This window comes from Elephas maximus, chromosome X (assembly GCF_024166365.1).
Source record: "Elephas maximus indicus isolate mEleMax1 chromosome X, mEleMax1 primary haplotype, whole genome shotgun sequence".
Lineage (NCBI taxonomy): Eukaryota > Metazoa > Chordata > Mammalia > Proboscidea > Elephantidae > Elephas > Elephas maximus.
Window position 1 is genome coordinate 127,393,382 of NC_064846.1, and position 21,152 is coordinate 127,414,533.

At 39.1% G+C, this 21,152-nt stretch overlaps 1 pseudogene; it reads left to right on the forward strand.

Moving 5' to 3' along the window:
• Positions 1-2,582: 2,582 nt before the first annotated feature.
• LOC126068788 (40S ribosomal protein S8-like) overlaps positions 2,583-21,152 on the forward strand; it is a 165,775-nt pseudogene continuing 147,205 nt past the window's right edge.

A 21,152-nucleotide genomic window follows, 5' to 3' on the forward strand; every position in this document is an offset into this window, starting at 1 on the left:
ATCAGCTGACGAATGGATAAACGAAATGTGGTACATCCAATGTGGTACATCCAAATGTGGTACAACCATTGAATGGTATAAAAAAGAGCAATAAAAGCATTAAAAGGACAAACACTCCAATTTTAAAATGGGCAAAGGACTTGAATAGACATTTTGCCGCAGAAATGAGATGTTCAACATCACTAGTCATTAGGGAAATGTGAGTCAAAACCACAATGAGAAGTCACTTCACACCCACTAGAATGGCCATTATCAGAAAAATGGAAAATAACAAATGTTGGCAAGGATGTAGAGAAATTGGAACCTTCATCCATTGCTGGTAGGAATGTAAAATGGTGCAGCTGCTGTAGAAAACAATTTGGTAGTTCCTCAAAAAGTTAAACATAGAATTACCATATGACAAATACTTGTACACCAATGTTCACAGCAGCATTATTTACAATAGCCAAAGGTGGAAGCAACTCAAGTGTTCACCGACAGAGGGATGAATAAACAAAATGTGGTATATCCGTACAGTGGAATATTATTCAGCCATAAAAAGTGATGAAGTTCTAGTACATGCTACAACATGGATGAAACTTGAAAACATGCTGAGTGATAAAATCAGTTAGATACCAAATAACAAATAGTGTATGATCCCACTTACATGAAACATCTAGAATAGGCAACTTCATAGAGACAGAAAGTAGGCTGGAGTTTACCAGAGGCTGGAGGTAGGGAGCAATGAAGAGTTACTACTTAATGGGTATAAAGTTTCTATTTGGTGTAATGAAAAAAGTTTTAGAAATTGATAGTGGTGATGGTTGCACAACATTGTGGATGTAATTAATGTCACTGAAGTGTACACTTAAAATGGTTAAAATTGCAAATTTCGTGTTATATATTTTTTCATTTGATTTTTTGGAGAAAATATATACAGCAAAGGATACACCATTTCAACAAATTCTACATATACAATTTATTGACATTGTTTACATTTTCAAGTTGTGTAACCATTCTTGCTATCTTTTTCCATATTATTCCACCACCATTAACATTAACTCACTGCCCACTAAGCTTCTCATCTAACCTTTCCAAGATGCTGTTGTCAGCTTGATCCCACATAAATAATTCTTTGAAAATGTACAATGCTCAAGGCAGACATACTTTACTAACTAAGCTATTGTTTAGTTCAAAGCACACTTCAGGGGATAGTTTCGGATTGAGGTTTAAGGTTTAAAGATTACCTTGGGGCAATAGCTTCAGGTGTTCATCCAGCCTCAAAGGCTCCAGAAGGTCTGGAATTTGAAATTATGTTCTGTCTTTTCCCCCTTTTCCTCAGGATTCTTCTACGGAATCTTAGATTAAAATGTTCAGTAATGGCAGCTGGGCACCATCCATTTCTTCTGGTATCATGGCACAAGAGGTTAGTGTTCATGGAGGCCAAAAAAAAAAAAAATCTGCTGATGCTGCTTATGTACAACAAAACGCCTCACAGGATATTTTTGTTTGTTTGTCTGGAAGTCTACAGTCATGATTTCATAGGACATCTCAGTCAATTAGCCTAATACTGTTTTTCAATGCTTCTGTTCCACCTCCTACTCGTTGCATAGTGCCAGGGGTCTTAAAAGTGTACAAGCAGCCATCCAAGCTATAATAGATTTCTGTTCACCTTTTATATATTTTTTATTACAATGATTTTTTTTTAAAGCAACAAAATACATATAATAACTTGGATATATCTCAAGGGAATTATGCTGAGTAAAAAGAAACCAGTCTCAAAAGGTTACATCATGTATGATTCCATTTATATAACATTTTTTGAAAACACAAAATTACAGAGATGGTAAACAGATTAGTGGTTGCCAGGGTTTGGGAGGGTGGGGTGGGAGGGAAGTGACTGTGGTTTTACAAGGGCAACATGATGTATACTTTTGATGAAACTGGTCTGTTTCTTAACTATGGTGATGGCCATGCTATTCTACACATGTGATAAAATTGTATAAAAAACACACACACAGCAAGTGGGAGGAGGGGGGCCAAGATGGCTGACTAGGTAGATGCTACCTCGGATCCCTCTTGCAACAAAGACTCGGAAAAACAAGTGAATCGATCACACACATGACAATCTACGAACCCTGACCAACAAACACAGATTTAAAGAGTTGACCTGAGTGACAGAGACCTAGAACAAACAACTACGGGGAAGCAGCGACTGTTTTCGGAGCCTGGAGCCAGCGTCCCAGTCTGGTAACCTTGGTGCCGGGCTTTGGACTGGGCACAGGGAGCTAAGCACGACATCTGTGATGGTGCAAACACGGGGCGCGGCCCTACCCCCCTGAACTGACCTCGGGAGGGGGCCCAGCCAGTCCGCGCCGGTGGCGCAGCGACGCGGCTGGCGGGAGGAGAAGTCCCCGGGAGGCACCGACCGGTTCTGGAGCCAGGAGTGCAGTGTCCCAGGTGGGGAACCTTGGCGCCGGGCTTTGGACTGGACGCAGGGGAGCTGAGCACCACATCCTGTAACAGTGCAAACATGGGGTGCAGCCCCAGCCCCCTGAAGTAACCTGGAGGGGGCCTAGCCGGTCCACACAGGCAGCGCAGTAATGCGGCTGGCAGGACGAGAAGTCAACGGGAGGCACCAACTGTATTTGGAGCTGGGAGTGCAGCATCCCAGCTGGGGAACCTTGATGCTGTGCTTTAGACTAGCAGCAGAGGAACTGATGGTGGCTTCTGAGACAGCGCAAGCACGGGACGTGGGCCTGGCCCTCGGGAGCAATCTCTACCCAACCAGCACGCACAGGCAATGCACCCCTCGGGAATCTCAGATAAAACAGTCACCCCAAGCAAGATAAGTAACTTTGTCTATATTCCAGGGTGCTACTCTCTCCTGTTTTTCTGAACTCTCCCCTCCCCTTCCTAGGTGGCTTCATTAACATTGGAACAATACAAGTTAGGTTTTTACTTAGAAAAATAGGGGTAAATATTAAGGTAACCACAAAGACGTATAACAACTCCATAACTCAAAATAAAAACCAAGAAAAACATAACGACTCAGCAAACATAAAGTCAAATACTAGGAAAATGAGGAACACACAATTTACAAAGAAAAATGTCTCAGCACAAAAAAGTAAGTGGAAAAATGAAATTGTCAACAACACACATAAAAAGGCATCAAAATGACAACACTAAACAGATAAAAAAAAAACAGATACTTATCTATAATTACGCTGGATGTAAATGGACTAAATGCACCAATAAAGAGACAGAGAGTCTCAGACTGGATAAAGAAACACGATCCGTCTATATGCTGCCTACAAGAGACACACCTTAGACTTAGAGACACAAACAAACTAAAATTCAAAGGATGGAAAAATATATCAAACAATAAGCAAAAAAGAGCAAGAGTAGCAATATTAATTTCTGACAAAATAGACTTTAAACTTAAATCCACCACAAAGGATAAAGAAGGACAGTACATAATGATTAAAGGGACAATTCACCAGGAAGATATAACCATATTAAATATTTATACACCCAATGACAGGGCTGCAAGATACATAAATCAAATTTTAACAGAACTGAAAAGTGAGATAGACACCTCCACAATTACAGTAGGAGACTTCAACACACCACTTTCGGAGAAGGACACGACATCCAGTAAGAAGCTCAATAGAGACACGGAAGACCTAATTACTACAATCAACCAACCTGACCTCATTGACTTATACAGAACTCTCCACCCAACTGCTGCAAAGTATACTTTTTTTTCTAGCGCACATGGAACATTCTCTAGAATAGACCACATATTAGGTCATAAAACAAACCTTTGCAGAAAAACATCGAAATATTAAAGCATCTTCTCAGACCATAAGGCCATAAAAGTGGAAATCAATAACAGAAAAATTAGGGAAAAGATATCAAATACTTGGAAACTGAACAATACCCTCCTGAAAAAAGACTGGGTTATAGAAGACATTAAGGAGGGAATAAAGAAATTCATGGGAGGATAGAGAGAGTTGGAAGCTGGCAAAATTGTCACGAAAGGAGAGACTGGAAGGGCTGACTCATTAGGGGGAGAGCAAGTGGGAGTAAGGAGTAAGGTGCATATAAACTTATACGTGACAGTCTGACTTGATTTGTAAACGTTCACTTGAAGCTCAATAAAAGTTAAAAAAAAAAAAAAAAAAGCTAGCAAGTGGCCATCCAAGATCCATCAATTTGTCTCAACCCACCTGGAGCGAAGGAGAATGAAGAACACCAAAGACACAAGGAAAATATGAGCCCAAGAGACAGAAAGGGTCACATAAAGTGAGACTCCATCAGCCTGAGACTGGAAGAACTAGATGGTACCCGGTTACCACCAGTGACTGCCGTGACAGGGAGCACAACAGAGAATCCCTGATGGAGCAAGAGAAAAGTGAGATGCAGACTTCAAATTCTAGTAAAAAGGCCAGACTTAATGGTCTAACTGAGACTGGAGGGACCTCAGAGGTCATGGGCCCTGGACTCTCTGTTACCCCAGAACTAAAACCATTCCCAAAACCAACTCTTCAGACAAAGATTAGACTGAACCATAAGACATGAAACGATACTGGTGAGGATTGTGCTTTTTAGCTCAAGTAGACACATGAGACTATTTGGGCAGCTTCTGTCTGGATGTGAGATGAGAAGGCAGAGTGGGCAGGAGCTGGTTGAATGGACACGGGAAATACACTGTGGAGAGGAGTGTGCTGTCACATTGCAGGGAGAGCAACTAGGGTCACATAACAATATGTGTATAAGTTTTTGTATGAGAAACTGACTTGAATTATAAACTTCCACTTAAAGCACAATAATGAAAACATCTTAGACATCTGGTTAGGGCTGTTCAACATCAACTAGTGATGTTTTTTTGACCCCTCCTGAAGGACGAATAACTATGATTGAGAACCTCTGTAATTACTAAAATCAATCACTGTAAGTCTCTGTACCCAATTATGCAACAGACGCCCACTCCCCTCCTCTTAACCCATCCTTTTTGTGACCTCAACCAAAGACTAACCAATCAAAATACTGTAATCCCTGTTCTTTGTCTGAGCCCTATAAAATGTTTGTGTAATTATTGTGCCTTGAATGTCATGGTTTCATTTCAAAGGGCCACCTAGTTCTCAATTTGAATCATTCTTTAAGGCTTAATAAACCTCACTGTTTTACTCTAAAAAAAAAAAAAACACACACACACACACAAATGAGTGTATGTAAAACTGGTGAAATCTGAATAAGGTAGGTGGATTGTATCAATGTCCTGATTGTGATATTGTACTATAGTTATGCAAAAGTTATTATTGGGGGAAACTGGGGGACAGGGAGAAGGGATCTTTCTGTGTTCTTTCTTACGACTGCATGTGAATCTACAGTTATCTCAAAATAAGTTTTTTAAAAAAAACTTTTCCAATATCTAGGTTAAAAAATATTAACAAGTGTTTCAATTTGGACCATGTCTTCGTCTCAGTTCTCTAGCAGAGCAAAACCAGTGATACATAAAGAGAAAGAGAGAGATTGATTTACTTCAAGGAAATAGCTCATACAATTGTGGGGGCTGGCAAGTACCAAATCCATAGGTCAGATAATAGGCTAGAGACTTCTGCTTGCTCACAGGGCTGTGGGGGTTAGCAAATCCCAAATCTGCAGATTAGGTGGCAAGCTGGAGACTTCTGCAGGCTTACGCCCCAGGAACCAGAGGTCAGGCAACGAGAACAGTGCAGGGTCAAGAGAGAGAGTGGTCATTGCCAGGACATCCATTTATATACTGAAGATAAGCCACACCCCCAAGAAAACACCCACTTTGACTGATTGACTGATCACATCAGAGAAGATGATTGGATTATATTACATTATGGAAGAGCAACCAGTCCAGTGTCTGCCAAACCACTGTGAATAACAGACTAGCCAAGTTGACACATAACGTTAACTATCACGACCATAAATTTTAAGCTCATCCTCATTACCATCCCCAACACAAAATCATTGTGGAACTTGCTATTGCCAGGAGCTACACACGGCTACTGACAGAAGGGAAGGGGGAACCACTTCTGATGGGAGAAAATTCTGAAGGTCAATACCAGTCTTAAATGTGGCCAGTGAAGAATGGAGGGGGGGAGCAGGGAGGGAGGATAACAGAAAATACAGAAAGAGTTGTTAAAGATTTATTGGCAGAAAACTTTCCTGATATCATGAAAGATGAGAGGATATCTATCCAAGATGCTCATCGAACATTCCATCCAACAGCAGCCAAGTATGCTTTCTTTTCCAATGCACGTGGAACATTTTCCAGAAGAGACCACATATTAGGCCACAAAGCAAGCCTTAACAGAACCCAAAACACTGAAATATTACAAAGATTCTTTTCTGACCATAAAGCCATAAAAGCAGAAATAACAGAAAAAGCAAGGAAAAAAATCAAACACATGTAAACTGAACAACACCTTGCTCAAAAACTACTGAGTTATAAAAGAAATTAAGGATGGAATAAAGAACTTCATATAATACAAAGAGAATAAAAACACATCCTAGTAGAACCTTTGGGACACAGCAAAAACCATGCTCAGAGGTCAATTTATAGCAATAAAAGCACACACCCAAAAAGTAGAAAAGGCCAAAATCAAAACATTAACATACAACTTGAAAAAAATGAAAGAGAACAGCAAAAGGAGCCCATGGGCACCAGAAGAAAGCAAATAATAAAAAATAGAGCAGAATTAAAAGAAATAGAGAATAGAAAAGCAATTGAAAGAGCTAACAAGACCAAAAGCTGGTTCTTTGAAAAGATTAACAGAATCAATAAACTATTGGTCAAACTGACAAAAGAAAAACAGGAGAGGAAGCAAATAACCTGAATAAGAAATAAGAGGGGCAATATCACAACAGACCCAACTGATTAAAAGAAGCATGACAGAATAGTATGAAAAACTGTACTCTAACAAATTTGAAAACCTACAGGAAATGGGCAAATTTCTAGAAACAACTACCTACCTAAACTAACACAAACAGAGGTAGAACAACTAAATAAATCTATAACAAAAGAACACATTGAAAAGGTAATTTAAAAACTCCCAATAAAAAAAAAAGGCCTGGCCCTGACAGCTTCACTGGAGAATTCTACCAAACTTTCAGAGAAGCGTTAATACCACTACTACAAAAGGTATTTCAGAGCATAGAAAATGATGGAATACTCACAAACTCATTCTATGAATCCAGCATAACCCTGATACTAAAACCAGATAAAGACACCACAAAAAAAGAAAATTACAGACTAATATCCCTCATGAACTTAGATGCAAAAATTGTCAACAAAATTCTGGCCAAAAGAATTCAACAACATATCAAAAAAATAACTCACTATGACCAAGTGGGATTCATACCAGGTATACAGGGATGGTTCAACATTAGAAAAACAATCAGTGTAATCCATCACATAAATAAAAGCAAAGACAAGAACCACATGATCTTATAAATTGATGCAGAAAAGGCGTTTGACAAAGTCCAACACCATTCATGATAAAAACTCTCAGCAAAATAGAAATAGAAGGGAAATTCCTCAACGTAATAAAGGGTATTTATACAAAGCCAACAGCCAACATTATCCTAAATGGAGAGAGTCTGAAAGCATTCCCTTTGAGAATGGGAACCAGACAAGGATGTCCTTTATCACCACTCTTATTCAACATTGTGCTGGAGGTCTTAACCAGAGCAATTAGGCTAGGAAAAGAAATAAAAGGCATCCAAACTGGTAAGGAAGAAACAAAAGTATCCCTATTTGCGGATCATATGATCTTGTACACAGAAAACCCCAAACAATCCACATGAAAACTACTGGAATGAATAGAAGAGTTAAGCAAAGTATCAGGATAAAAGATATACATAAATGAGTTGGATAGTTCTACACCAACAAAGAGAACTTTGAAGAGGAAATCACCAAATGAATACCATTGACAATACCCCCAAGAACATAAAACACTTATGAATAAATCTAACCAGAGATGTGAAAGACTTTTATAAAGAAAACTACAAGAAACCAAAAAAGACCTACATAAGTGGAAAAACATACCTTGATCATGGATAGGAAGACTCAACATTGTGAAAATGTCTATTCTGCCCAAATCAATACATAGATACAATGCAATCCTGATTCAAATCACAATGGCATTTTTTCATGAGATGGAGAAATAAACAACCAACTTCATATGGATGGGAAAGAGGCCCTCGATAAGTAAAGCACTGCTGACGAAGAGGAACAAAGTGGGAGGCCTCACACTCCCTGATTTTAGAACCTATTATACCACCACAGTAGTCAAAACAGCCTGGTACTGGTACAACAACAGATACATAGACAATGGAACAGAATTGACAATACAGACAAAAACTCACCCACCTATGAGCCACTGATATTTGAGAAAGACCCAAAGTCTGTTAATTGGGGAAAAGGCAGTCTCTTTAACAAATGGTGCTGGCATAACTGAATATCCATCTGCAAAACAATGAAACAAGACCCATACCTCACACCATGCACAAAAACTAACTCAAAATGGATCAAAGACCTAAAAATAAAATCGGAAACAATAAAGATCACAGAAGAAAAAATACGGACAATGCTAGGAGCCCTAATGCATGGCACAAACAGTATACAAAACATTACTAACAATGCACAAACGCCAGAAGAGAAACGAAATAACTGGAAGCCCCTAAAAATCAAATACTTATACTCATCCAAAGATTTCACCAAAAGAGTAAAAAGACAACCTACAGATTGGGAAAGAATTTTTGGCTATGATAAATCTGATCAGCATGAAATCTCTAAAATTTACAAAATACTGTAAAACCTCCACAACAAAAAGACAAATAACCCAATCAAAAAATGGACAAATGATATGAACGGGTACTTCACCAAAGAAAACATTCAGGCAGCTAACAGATACATGAGGAAATGCTCACGATCATTAGCCATTAGTGAAATCCAAATCAAAACTACAGTGAGGCACCATCTCACCCCAACAACAAAAAAATGGTTGTCATTAATCCAAAAAATACAAAATAATAAATGTTGGAGAGGTTGTAGAGAGACTGCTGGTGGGAATGTAAAATGGCACAGCCACTTTGGAAATCAATTTGGAGTTTTCTTAAAAAGCTAGAAATAGAACTACCATACAACTCAGCAATCCCACTCCTTGGAATATATCTCAGAGAAATTAGGGCCCTCACACAAACAGATACATGCACACCCATGTTCATTGCAGCACTGTTTACAACAGCTAAAAGATGGAAACAACCTAGGTCCCCATCAACAGATGAATGGATAATCAAATTATGGTATAGTTGCACAATGGAATACTATGTAACCATGAAGAACAACGATGAACCTATGAAATATCCCATAACATGGAGGAATCTGGAAGGCATTATGCTGAGTGAAATTAGTCAAGAAAGGACAAATATTGTATGAGACCACTATTATAAGAATGCAAGAAAAGTTTTAAACAAAGAAAACAATTTTTGATGGTTACAATGGTGGGGCAGGAGCGGGAGGGGTGTTCATCTACTAGATAGTAGAAGAGAATTATTTTAGGTGAAGAGAGGGACAGCACACAATACAGGGAAGTCAGCACAACTGGATTAATCCAAAAGCTAAGAAGTTTCCGGAATACAACCAAACACTTCAAGGGACAAAGTAGCAGGGGTGGGGGCCTGGGGACCATGGTTTCTGGGGGCATCTAGGTAAATTGGCATAACAAAGTTTATTAAGAAAATGTTCTGCATCCCATTTTTGTGAGTGGTGTCTGGGGTCTTAAAAGCTGGCAAGCAGCCATCTAAGATGCATCAATTGGGCCTAACCCACCTGGAGCAAAGAAGAATGAAGAACACCAAAGACACAATGAAAATATGTGCCCAAGGGAAAGAAAGGACCACATAAACCAGAGACTCTATCAGCCTGAGACCAGAAGAACTAGGTGGTTCCCAGTTACCCAAATGACTGCTCTGATAGGGAACACAACAGAGAGTCCCTAATGGAGCAAGAGGCAAGTGGGGTGCAGAGCTCAAATTCTAGTAAAAAGACCAGGCTTAATGGTCTGACTGAGACTGGAGAGACCCCAGAGGTCATGGCCCCCAGGCCCTCTGTTAGCCCCAAACTAAAACCATTCCCGAAGCTACCTCTTCATACAAAGATTAGACTGGACTGTAAGACGTAAAATGGTACTGGTGAGGCGTGTCCTTCTTAGCTCAAGTAGACACATGAGACTAAGTGGGCAGCTCCTTTCTGGAGGTGAGATAAGTAGGCAGAGGGGGACAGGAGCTGGTTGAATGGACATGGGAAATACAGGGTGGAGAGGAGGAGTGTGATGTCACATTATAGGGACAGCAACTAGGGTCACATAACCACGTGTGTGTAAGTTTTTGTATGAGAAACTGACTTGAATTGTAAACTTTCACTTAAAGCACAAAAAAAAAAAAAGTTCAAATCTATTAAAAAGTGGCTGGTGAAATATCCTGCTGGAAGTTTTCATCTGGAGTCCCTGCTGGAGTTTCCTGTTTTGAGGGACAGAGCAGTTGAGAGAAAATGATGGAGGGTCTTGCTATTCCAATCTTGTTTCTAGCAAATTAGAGTTTTCTTGACATTCAGAAGTGGAGGTAGTTGGTCTTTTGGTATATTTCCCACCCTTTGTACAGAAAAACACATTTATACTAGAAGACATGGTGGGAGTTGAGGAAGAGAAAAGGCAAGCAAGCTCAGAGCCTCTGGTGAGAATTTTAGCCAGAATCCTCTATTGTAATCTGGCCCCATGATCCTGGGAAGGGGATGGTGCTAGAAAAGAAATTTACATAGGATATCATATCACTTTGTTGTTGTTAGATACATTGAGTCAGCTCTGACGCATGGTGACCTTATGTATAACATAACAAAACATTGCCTGTCCCTGTGCCATCTTCATGATCATTGATGTTTTTTATAGTTCATTGTTGTGGCCACTGGGTAGTTTCTTCCAACCTAGGGGGTCATCTTCGAGTACTATATTGGACAATATTCTGTTGTGATACATAGGGTTTTCATTTGCTAATTTTCAGAAGTAGATCATCAGGCTTTTCTTTCTAGTCTGTCTGAGTATGGAAGCTCCACTGAAACCTGTCCACTATGGGTGATCCTGCTGGCATTTGAAATACTGGTGGCATAGCTTCCAATATCATAGTAACATGTAAGCCACCACAGTAGGACAAACTGTAGCCAGATCTAAATGGTTGTGATTCTTGCTTTCCCATTTCTCCTTTCTTATCCATAGCCTTTGGTTCCTACTTCTTCAGTTCGAATAAGTACATCTCTTTTTCAAATGCTCTATAAACTTGGCACCTTCCATATTGCAGTTTTATTATTATTATAAAGAGAAAGACTACCTCTACTCTTTGCCCCTATCCCAAGAACAGGCAATATCTGAAGATAAATATTCCATTAGTATCAACAACCTCCCAGTCAAATACCAACCAAAAAAAGCCTGGAAAACACACCATTTTTTCTTGAGACTATTTAACATTGTACAGGCTTTTGCATAGGTACTGTTCTTATATATGTCGCCCAAGGCACAATAGTGTCTCTGTTATAAGGGAGGGACTGCTAAGTGGGCAGAAAGCTAGAAAAGTGTCTGTTACATGGAATTTCTCGTGTATACAAAACTCAAGGCATCCACATTAATCCTTCAATATGCAATAGGGGTTCTTACCCAGATATCAATATAGAATTCCACCCCACCTTGCCCCTGTTTTCCTCAAGGATGATCAGTAAAATAAGAAGTCTAAAAGGGAAAAATGAGGTTCTCATACTTCCATGAAAAAATTCCATTGTGTGAGGTGTTTATGAAGCTCAACTAAATTCGCAGTAACAGTTTAGTCCAGTATCACTTTGAAATTTCTGGAAATCACTTTCTCCAAAAGACTCAGCTCTTGAAGTTCCTCTGTTGCTAAAAAGGTCTTTCTTGACACTGTTTTCTATACTCAGAATGATTCTCATGACAATGACATTTGCAATCACAATTTAAGCACATTTGATTCACTTGGACAACATGCCATGTTTGTAGACAGTTGCGAGGAGAAAATCATAATTGTTTTGATGACAATAATTGAGGACAATTGTGAAAAGTTTTAGGATATTGGATTCTTCTTGGTGAATCATGAATAACCCATGACTTGTCATTTTAAAGCAAATGTTCTCTGTGTAATTTACAATCTTCCCTTACTCCTCCATTGTTCTCCAAGTCTGTTAACGGCATTAGCCACTATTGCCTTCTGCCTTCCTCAGCACTGCTCAGGGTGAGCCCTTGAGACCTTCACCCAGTCCTGATCCATTCCCAGCCAGAGAGCAATGGGAATTTCAGCCACAAACAGGGAGTCAGGAGTTACTAGTGTGACCATCAACCTAACATCCTGGGTGTCTCCAAGTGTAAAACTAAACTTTTTTTTTTTTTTACTTTCATCAGACCTCTTTGGGGTGTGCACATCAGATCTATATCTGCCAGCATAATAATCAGTCTCTAGATCTGATGGATTTTCACCCACCCATGTCTCTCTTAGCTCCTACATTCTCCTCTTCCCCACTAACCGTTCCACCACCACCCCCATACACACACACACATACACACACTTCCTGGGTAAAACATGGGTCTTGTGTTTTTCTCCTTAGTTCCTTCTCCTTTGGAGCAGGATATCACACAATAATTGCTCTTAATACCTGTTTGCTGAATTTATTGAAGATAACTCACCAAACCCACTGCCATCAAGTTGATTCCAACTCATAGGGACCCCATAGGGTTTCCAAGGCTATAAATCTTTAAGGAAGCAGACTACCACATCTTTCTCCCACAGAGTGGCTGGTGAGTTTGAACCACCAACTTTCTGGTTAGCAGTCAAGCTCTTGAACCACTGCACCACCAAGCCTCCTCATTGAAGATAAGCCATTCTAAATAATGCATAGTGGAATAAAGGAAGGAATCAATTGCTCTTGGAAATCTGCTCCTGCTTATAAACTTGGAAGACCTATGAGGCTGAGGGAAGAGGGAGATTAATGGGAAAGCACTATTGTGGTTAGTTGCCATCAAGTCAGCTCTGATTCATGGTGACTTCGTGTATAACAGAATGAAATGTTGCCCAGTTCTGCACTATCTTCCTTCCAACCTAGAGGGCTTATCTTCCAGCGTTAGATCAGACAATAGTCTGTTGTGATCCATAAGGTTTTCACTGGTTAATTTTCAGAAGCAGATTGCCAGAGTTTTCTTCCTAGTCTGTCTTCCTCGGGAAGGTCCACTGAAACCTGTGAACCAAGGATGGCCCTGCTAGTAGATGAAATACTGGTGGCATAGCTTCCAGCATCTCAGAAACATGAAAGCCACCACAGTACAACAAACTGACACATGGGTGGTGGTAGAAAACACTAAATTCCCAATAAGGATGCAAACAAAACATAAACACACCACCACTAAAATAAAACTGCAAGATACTTCACAGATGCAATACTGGCTAAATAAAATATACCTCAGAGTTCAGACTCCTGGAGTAAATTTTTCCCCAGGTGTATAAATGAGATTCTTCCCTCCCAAATTTATTTCCCATGTTGCAAAAACCACCTTGAGTCAAAAAGCCTGGACAAGGAAAGTGACTTCCTTACTCCACTCCTCCAAAAAATAGCTATTAGGCTGAAGCTGACTAAATCAGGAAGCTATAGAAAGCTATGGATGTCCTAATGAACATTCTATTCTGATCACTGCTCCGGCCCCAGCTGTAATTTATGCAGTTAAAGCAACCAGGGCTCCAAGTGGCCAGGAAAGGACAGAATATGAATGCTGAAAGTGCCTCATCTTTGTTGAGAGCACAAAACTCATAGGGCAGAGGGTGGGGCCAAGGTGGAAGAGTAGTCAGACAATTCCAGTGGTCCCTCTTACAACAAAGACCCAAAATAACAAGTGAATCAATTATATATATGACAAGCTAGGAACCCTGAACAACAAAGGCAAACTTAAGAAATTGGACTGAGTGGCAGGGAGAGGGAGAGATGGTGTAGAAGCAGCGAGGAGTTGCTGGACTTGATTCGGCGGGAACTGGCGCCCCTCAGCCCCGATCCCCTAGTGTGACCGTGGCGGGGCCGACCCAGTGCACAGAATCTATGCACACCTCCAGTATCAGTGAAAAAACATCACTCTCAGCACAAGATAAGTGATTTTGTCTTATTGCACAGATCTAATAGCTTCTCCTTTTGAAAAAAACCCTCTCCCATCTATCTGATCCCTCCACCCTCTGTTCCAGCCAGCTTCAGTGACAGTTGATTTCCCTGGGCCTTAGATAGGTCTTGTTGCACTCCCTGAGCCATTCACTTAGCCTTCGACAAGGAACAAATCAACAAATGGGGGAAAAATAATCTGCCAGCTCCCCTAATCTGGGAACTCAGAGCAGAAGCAGCTGCTGTCCAGGCATAAGCATTCCACAGACTTCGATTGCCTTTCACCCCTGTGTGGACCCAGGTTGACCCATTTCAGCAGCTAGGGTCTTGCTGTTATATTTCAAGGATGAATATGCTTGAGTTCTGACTGTAACTGTTTCAGCTGTGTGTTGAAAAGGTAGGTTTTTGACATTTGATACTGCTTTGCCTATTGAATATGATCCTCACCTACCCACATCAGGGCCCTGAGGACTGGTGGCTCCACCCACGCCCCCTAGCCACCAGCAACAGGGGTCCAAGGATAAGTGGTGCCTTCCAGTCCTTAAAGTTAAAAGCAATGGGTGCCTATGATACAGCTACAGAGCCCACCCACCAGTGCACTCTAGAAAACAGGGATGTGCCTTCCTCACTGACACTCGGGGGAAGGTTTTCAGCCCCTTGCCTTCCTCAGAGTGTAACCCACTGCTGCAACCAGAAATCTGTGCATCCAACAATCACCACTGCTCCTCTAAGATCATAGGTGAGAGCCTGCCCCACACATTAGGTGACCAAATACCTGGACACCTGAGCTGAATCTATACAAGAATAGTGAATGGACTCCTAGGCTTATATACCTGATAACAGCTCTAGCCATCTGGTGACAGGACATTAGTGCTTCAAAGGCTCCAATAATCAAGTTAGCTCACTCTAGTAGCCTATTCAGCTATTTCAAAACAAAACAAAGCAAAAAGCTAAGACATAGTGAGCAAACATAAAATAAATTCATCAATGACTTATAGATGGCTCAGAGACAAGAGTTGATATCAAATCACATAAAGAAGCAGACCATGATCACTTCAACAAACTCCCAAAAAAAGAATCAAGGAATCTTCCAGATGAAGATGTCTTCCTGGAATTACAAGATGTAGAATACAAAAGATTAATATACAGAACTCTTCAAGACATCAGGAAGGAAATCAGACAAAATGCAGAACAAGCCAAGGAGCACACAGATAAAGCAGTGGAGGAAATTAAAAAGGTTATTCAAGAACACAATAAAAAATTTAATAGGCTACAAGAATCCAGAGAGAGACAGCAATCAGAAATTCAGAAGATTAACAACAAAATTTCAGAATTACACAACTCCATAGAAAGTGGAGCAGAATTGAGGAAATGGAAGGCCAAATTAGTGAGATTGAAGATAAAACACTTGGCAACAATACATTTGAAGAAAAATCAGATAAAAGAACTTTTAAAAAATGAAGAAACCCTAAGAATCATGCGGGACTCCATCAAAAGAAATAACCTACGAGTGTTTGGAGTACCAAAACAGGGGAGGGAAACAGAAAACACAGAGAGAATTGTTGAAGATTTGTTGGCAGAAAACTTCCATGGTATCATGAAAAATGAGAAGGTATTTATCCAAGATGCTCATCAAACCCCATACAAGGTAGATCCCAAAAGAAAGTCACCAAGACATATTATAATCAAACTCGCCAAAACCAAAGATAAAGAGAGGATTTTAAGAGCGGCTAGGGATAAACGAACAGTCACATATGAAGGAGAGTCAATAAGAAAGAGCTCGGACTACTCGGTAGAAACCATGGAGGCAAGAAGGCAATGGGATAACATACATAAAATATTGAAGGAAGAAAATTGCCAGCCAAGAATCATATATCCAGCAAAACTGTCTCTCAAATATGAAGGTGAAATTAGGATATTTCCAGATAAACAGAAGTTTAGGGAATTTGCAAAAACCAAACCAAAATTACAAGAAATAATAAAGAGAATTCTCTGGTTAGAAAAGCAATAATATCAGATATCAACCCAACACTAGAACAGAGGACAGAGCAACCAGATATCAACCCAAATAGGGAAATAACAAAGATAAATCAAGATAAAAAAATGCTCAAAAGTGGGAAACAGCAATTTCATTATGTAAAAGATGACAACATTAAATCAATAAAGAGGAAGTAAATAAAGTAGTCATAGATCCTTCATATCGAGAGGAAGTCCAGGCGATATAGAGAGATAAAAGTTTGGTTTAAGCTTAGAAAAATAGGGGTTAATAATAAGATAACAACAAAGGAAACTAACAATCCTACACATCAAAATAAAATACAAGAAAAACATAAAGATTCAGCAAAAACAACATCAATAACAATGAAAAAGGGGAAAACACAATTTACAAAGAAAAACTCAGAGGAAAAAAAGAAACTGTCTACAACACACACAAAAAAAAAACATTAAAATAACAGCACTAAACTCATAAAAAAAAAACTCATACCAATGCATAATTACGCTGAATGTAAGTGGACTAAATGCAGCAATAAAGAGACTGAGAGTTTCAGAATGGAGAAAGAAACACGATCCAAATATACACTGCCTACAATAAAAAAAAAAAAAACAAAGTTTCAAACTAAAACTAAAAAAAGGACAGAAAAAATATATCAAGCAAACAACAATCAGAAAAGAGCAGGAGTGGCAATACCAATAACTGACAAAAGAGACTTCAAAGTTAAATCCACCACAAAGTATAAAGAAGGACACTATATAATGGTTAAAGGGTCAATACACCAGGAGGACATAACCATAATAAATGTTTATGGACCCAACAACAGGGCTTCGAGATACGTAAAACAAACTCTAACAGCATTGAAAAGCAAGATAGAAAGCTCCACAATGACAGTAGGAGACTTCAACACATCATTTTCAGTGGAGGACAGAACATCCAAAAATAAGCTAAATAAAGACACAGAAGGTCTAAATGCCACAGTCAAACAACTTGAGCTCACAGATGTATACAGAACGCTCCATCAAACAGTAGACAATTATGCTTTCTTTTCCAATGCACATGGAACATTCTCTAGAACAGACTATATATTAGGTCATAAAGCAAGCCTTAAAAAATCCAACACATCGAAATACTACAAAGCATCTTCTCTGACCATAAAGCCATGAAACTAGAAATCAATAACAGAAAAAACAAGGAAAAGAAATAAAAAACATGGAAACTGAACACTTTGCAAAAAACAACTGGATTATAAAAGAAATTAAGGATGGAATAAAGAAATTCATCAAATCAAATGAGAATGAAAACACTTCCTATCAGAACCTTTGGGACACAGCTAAAGCAGTGCTCACAGGTCAATTTATAGCAATAAAAGCACACTTCCAAAAGAAGAAAGGGACAAAATCAAAGAATTACCCCTACAACTTAAAAAAAATAGGCAGTGCAACAAAAGAAACCCTCAGGCACCAGAAGAAAGCAAGTAATAAAAATTAGAGCAAAATTAAATGAACTAGAGAACAGAAAAACAATTGAATGAGTTAACAAGACCGAAAGCTGGTTCTTTGAAAAGATTAACAAAATCAATAAAACATTGGCAATACCGACAAAAGAAAAACAGGAGATGAAACAAATAACACAAATAAGAAATGAGATGGGCAATATCACAACAGACCCAACTGAAATTAAAAGATTCATAACAGAATCCTGTGAAAAACTGTACTGTAACAAATTCATAAACCCAGAGGAAATGAACAAATTTCTAGAAAAACACCACCTACCTAAGCTACCACAAACAGAGGTAGAACAACTAAGTAAACCCATAACAAAAGAAGAGATTGAAAAGGTAATTTTAAAACTCCCAAGAAAAAAAAGCCCTGGTCCAGACGGCTTCACGGGAGAATTCTACCAAACTTTCAGAGAAGAGTCAACACCACTACTACTAAAGGTATTTCAAAGCATAGAAAACAACGGAATACTCTCAAACTTATTCAATGAAGCCAGCATACCCCTGACACCAAAATCAGGTAAAGACACCCCCAAAAAGAGAATTACAGACCAATATCCCTCATGAACTTAGAAGCAAAAATCTTCAACAAAATTCTGGCCAACAGAATTCAACAATGTATCAAAAAAAATAACTTACCATGGCCAAGTGGGATTCATACCAGGTATGCAGGGATGGTTCAACATTAGAAAAACAATCAATGTAATCCATCAAATACATAAAACAAAAGACAATAACCACATGATCTTATCAATTGATGCAGAAAAAGCATTTGACAAAGTTCAACATCCATTCATGATAAAAACTCTCAGCAAAATAGGACTAGAAGGAAAATTCCTCAACATAATAAAGGGCATTTATACAAAGCCAATAGCCAACATCATCCTAAATGGAGAGAGATTGAAAGCATTCCTCCTGAGAATGAGAACCAGGCAAGGATGCCCTTTATCACCACTCTTATTGAACATTGTGCTGGAGGTCCTAGCCAGATCTTTTAGGCTAGGTAAAGAAATAAAGGGCATCCAAATTGGCAAACAAGAAGTAAAATTACCTCTATTTGCAGATGACATGATCTTATACAAAGGAAAACCTAAAGAATCCTCAAGAAAACTATTGAAACTAATAGAAGAGTTTAGCAGTGTATCAGGATACAAGGTAAACATACATAAATCAGATGGATTCCTCTACACCAACAAAGAGAACGTCGAAGAGGAAATCACCAAATTAATAGCATTTAGAATAGCCCCCAAGAAGATAAAATACTTAGGAACAAATCTAACCAGAGATATAAAAGACCTATACAAAGAAAACTATAAGACGCTATGGTAAGAAACCTACATAAGTGGAAGAACATACCTTGCTTGTGGATAGGAAGACTGAACATTATAAAAATGTCTATTCTACCAAAAGGAATCTATAGATACAATGCAATCCCAACCCAACTTCTAATGGCATTTTTAATGAGATGAAGAAACAAATCACCAACTTTATATGGAAGGGAAAGAGGCCTTGGATAAGTAAAGCATTACTGAAAAAGAAGAACAAAGTGGGAGGCCTCACACTACCTGATTTTAGAACCAATTATACTGCCACAGTAGTCAAAACAGCCTGGTATTAGTACAACAAATATATAGAAAAATGGAACCGAATTGAGAATCCAGACATAAATGCATCCACTTGTGAGCAGCTGATATTTGACAAAGGCCCAAATGTAATTAAATGGAGAAAAGACAGTCTCTTTAACAAATGGTGCTGGCGTAACTGGACATTCATCTGCAAAAAAATGAAACAAGACCCATACCTCACACCATGCACAATAACTAACTCAAAATGCATCAAACACCTAAAAATAAAATCTAAAAAGATAAAGATCATGGAAGAAAAAATAGGGACAATGCTAGGAGCCCTAATACATGGCATAAACAGTATACAAAACATTACTAACAATGTACAAACACCAGAGGAGAAACTAGATAACTGGCAGTTTCTAAAAATCAAAGAGTTATGCTCATCCAAAGCTTCACCAAGAGAGTGAAAAGATTACCTACAGACTGGGAAAAAGTTTTTAGCTATGACATTTCCGATGAGCGCCTGATCTCTAAAATCTACATGATACTGCAAAAACTCAACCACATAATGACAAATAACCCAGTTAAAAAATGGGCAAAGGGTATGAACAGACTTCACGAAAGAAGACATTCAGGCAGCTAACAGATACATGAGGAAATGCTCACGATCATTAGCCATTAGAGAAATGCAAGTCAGAACTACAATTAGATTCCATCTCACCCTAACAAGGCTGGCATTAATCCAAAAAACACAAAATAATAAATGTTGGAGAAGTTATGGAGAGACTGGAACACTTATACACTGCTGGTGGGAATATAAAATGGTACATCCACTTTGAAAATTGATTTGGCACTTCCTTAAAAAGCTAGAAATAAAGAACTACCATACAATCCAGCAATTCCACTCCTTGGAATATATCCTAGAGAAATAAGAGGCTTCATATGAACAGATATATGCAATCCCATGTACCTTGCAGCACTGTTTACAGTAGCAAAAAAATGGAAGCAACCAAGGTGCCCGTCAATGGATGAATAAAGTATGGTATATTCACACGATGGAATACTAGGCAACGACTGAGAACAACGATGAATCTGTGAAACATAACATGGAGGAATCTGGAAGGCATTATGCTGAGTGAAATTAGTCAGTTGCAAAAGGATAAATATTGTATGAGACCACTACTATAAGAACTCTAGATAATGTGTAAATACAGGAGAAAATATTCTTTGATTGTTACAAGGGTGGGGAGGAAGGGAGAAGGATATTCACTAACTATATAATAGGCAAGAATTATTTCAGGTGAAGGAAAGGGCAATACACAACACAGGGGAAGTCAGCACAACTGGACTAAACCAAAACCAAAGAAGTTTCCTGAATATAACAGAACACTTCAAAGACCAGAGTAGCAGGGTTGGGGTTCTGGGAACCATGGTTTCAGGGGACATCTAGGTCAAATAGCATAACAAAATGTATTAAGAAAATGTTATGCATCCCACTTTGGTGAAAGGCGCCTGGAGTCTTAAACGCTAGCAAGTGGCCATCTAAGATGCACCAATTAGTTTCAACCTACCTGGAGCAAAGGAGAATGAAGAACAACAAAGACATATGATAAAGATGAGCCCAAGAGACAGGAAGGGCCACATAAACCAGAGACTCCATCAGCCTGAGACCGGAAGAACTAGATGGTGCATGGCTACCACCAATCACTGCCATGATAGGGAATACAATAAAGAATCCCTGATGGAGCAGGACAACAGTGGCATGCAGATCTCAAACTCTTGTAAAAAGACCAGGCTTAATGGTCTGACTGAGACTGAAGGGACCCTGATGGTCACTGTCCCCGGACCCTTTGTTAGCCCAACATTGGAACCATTCCTGAA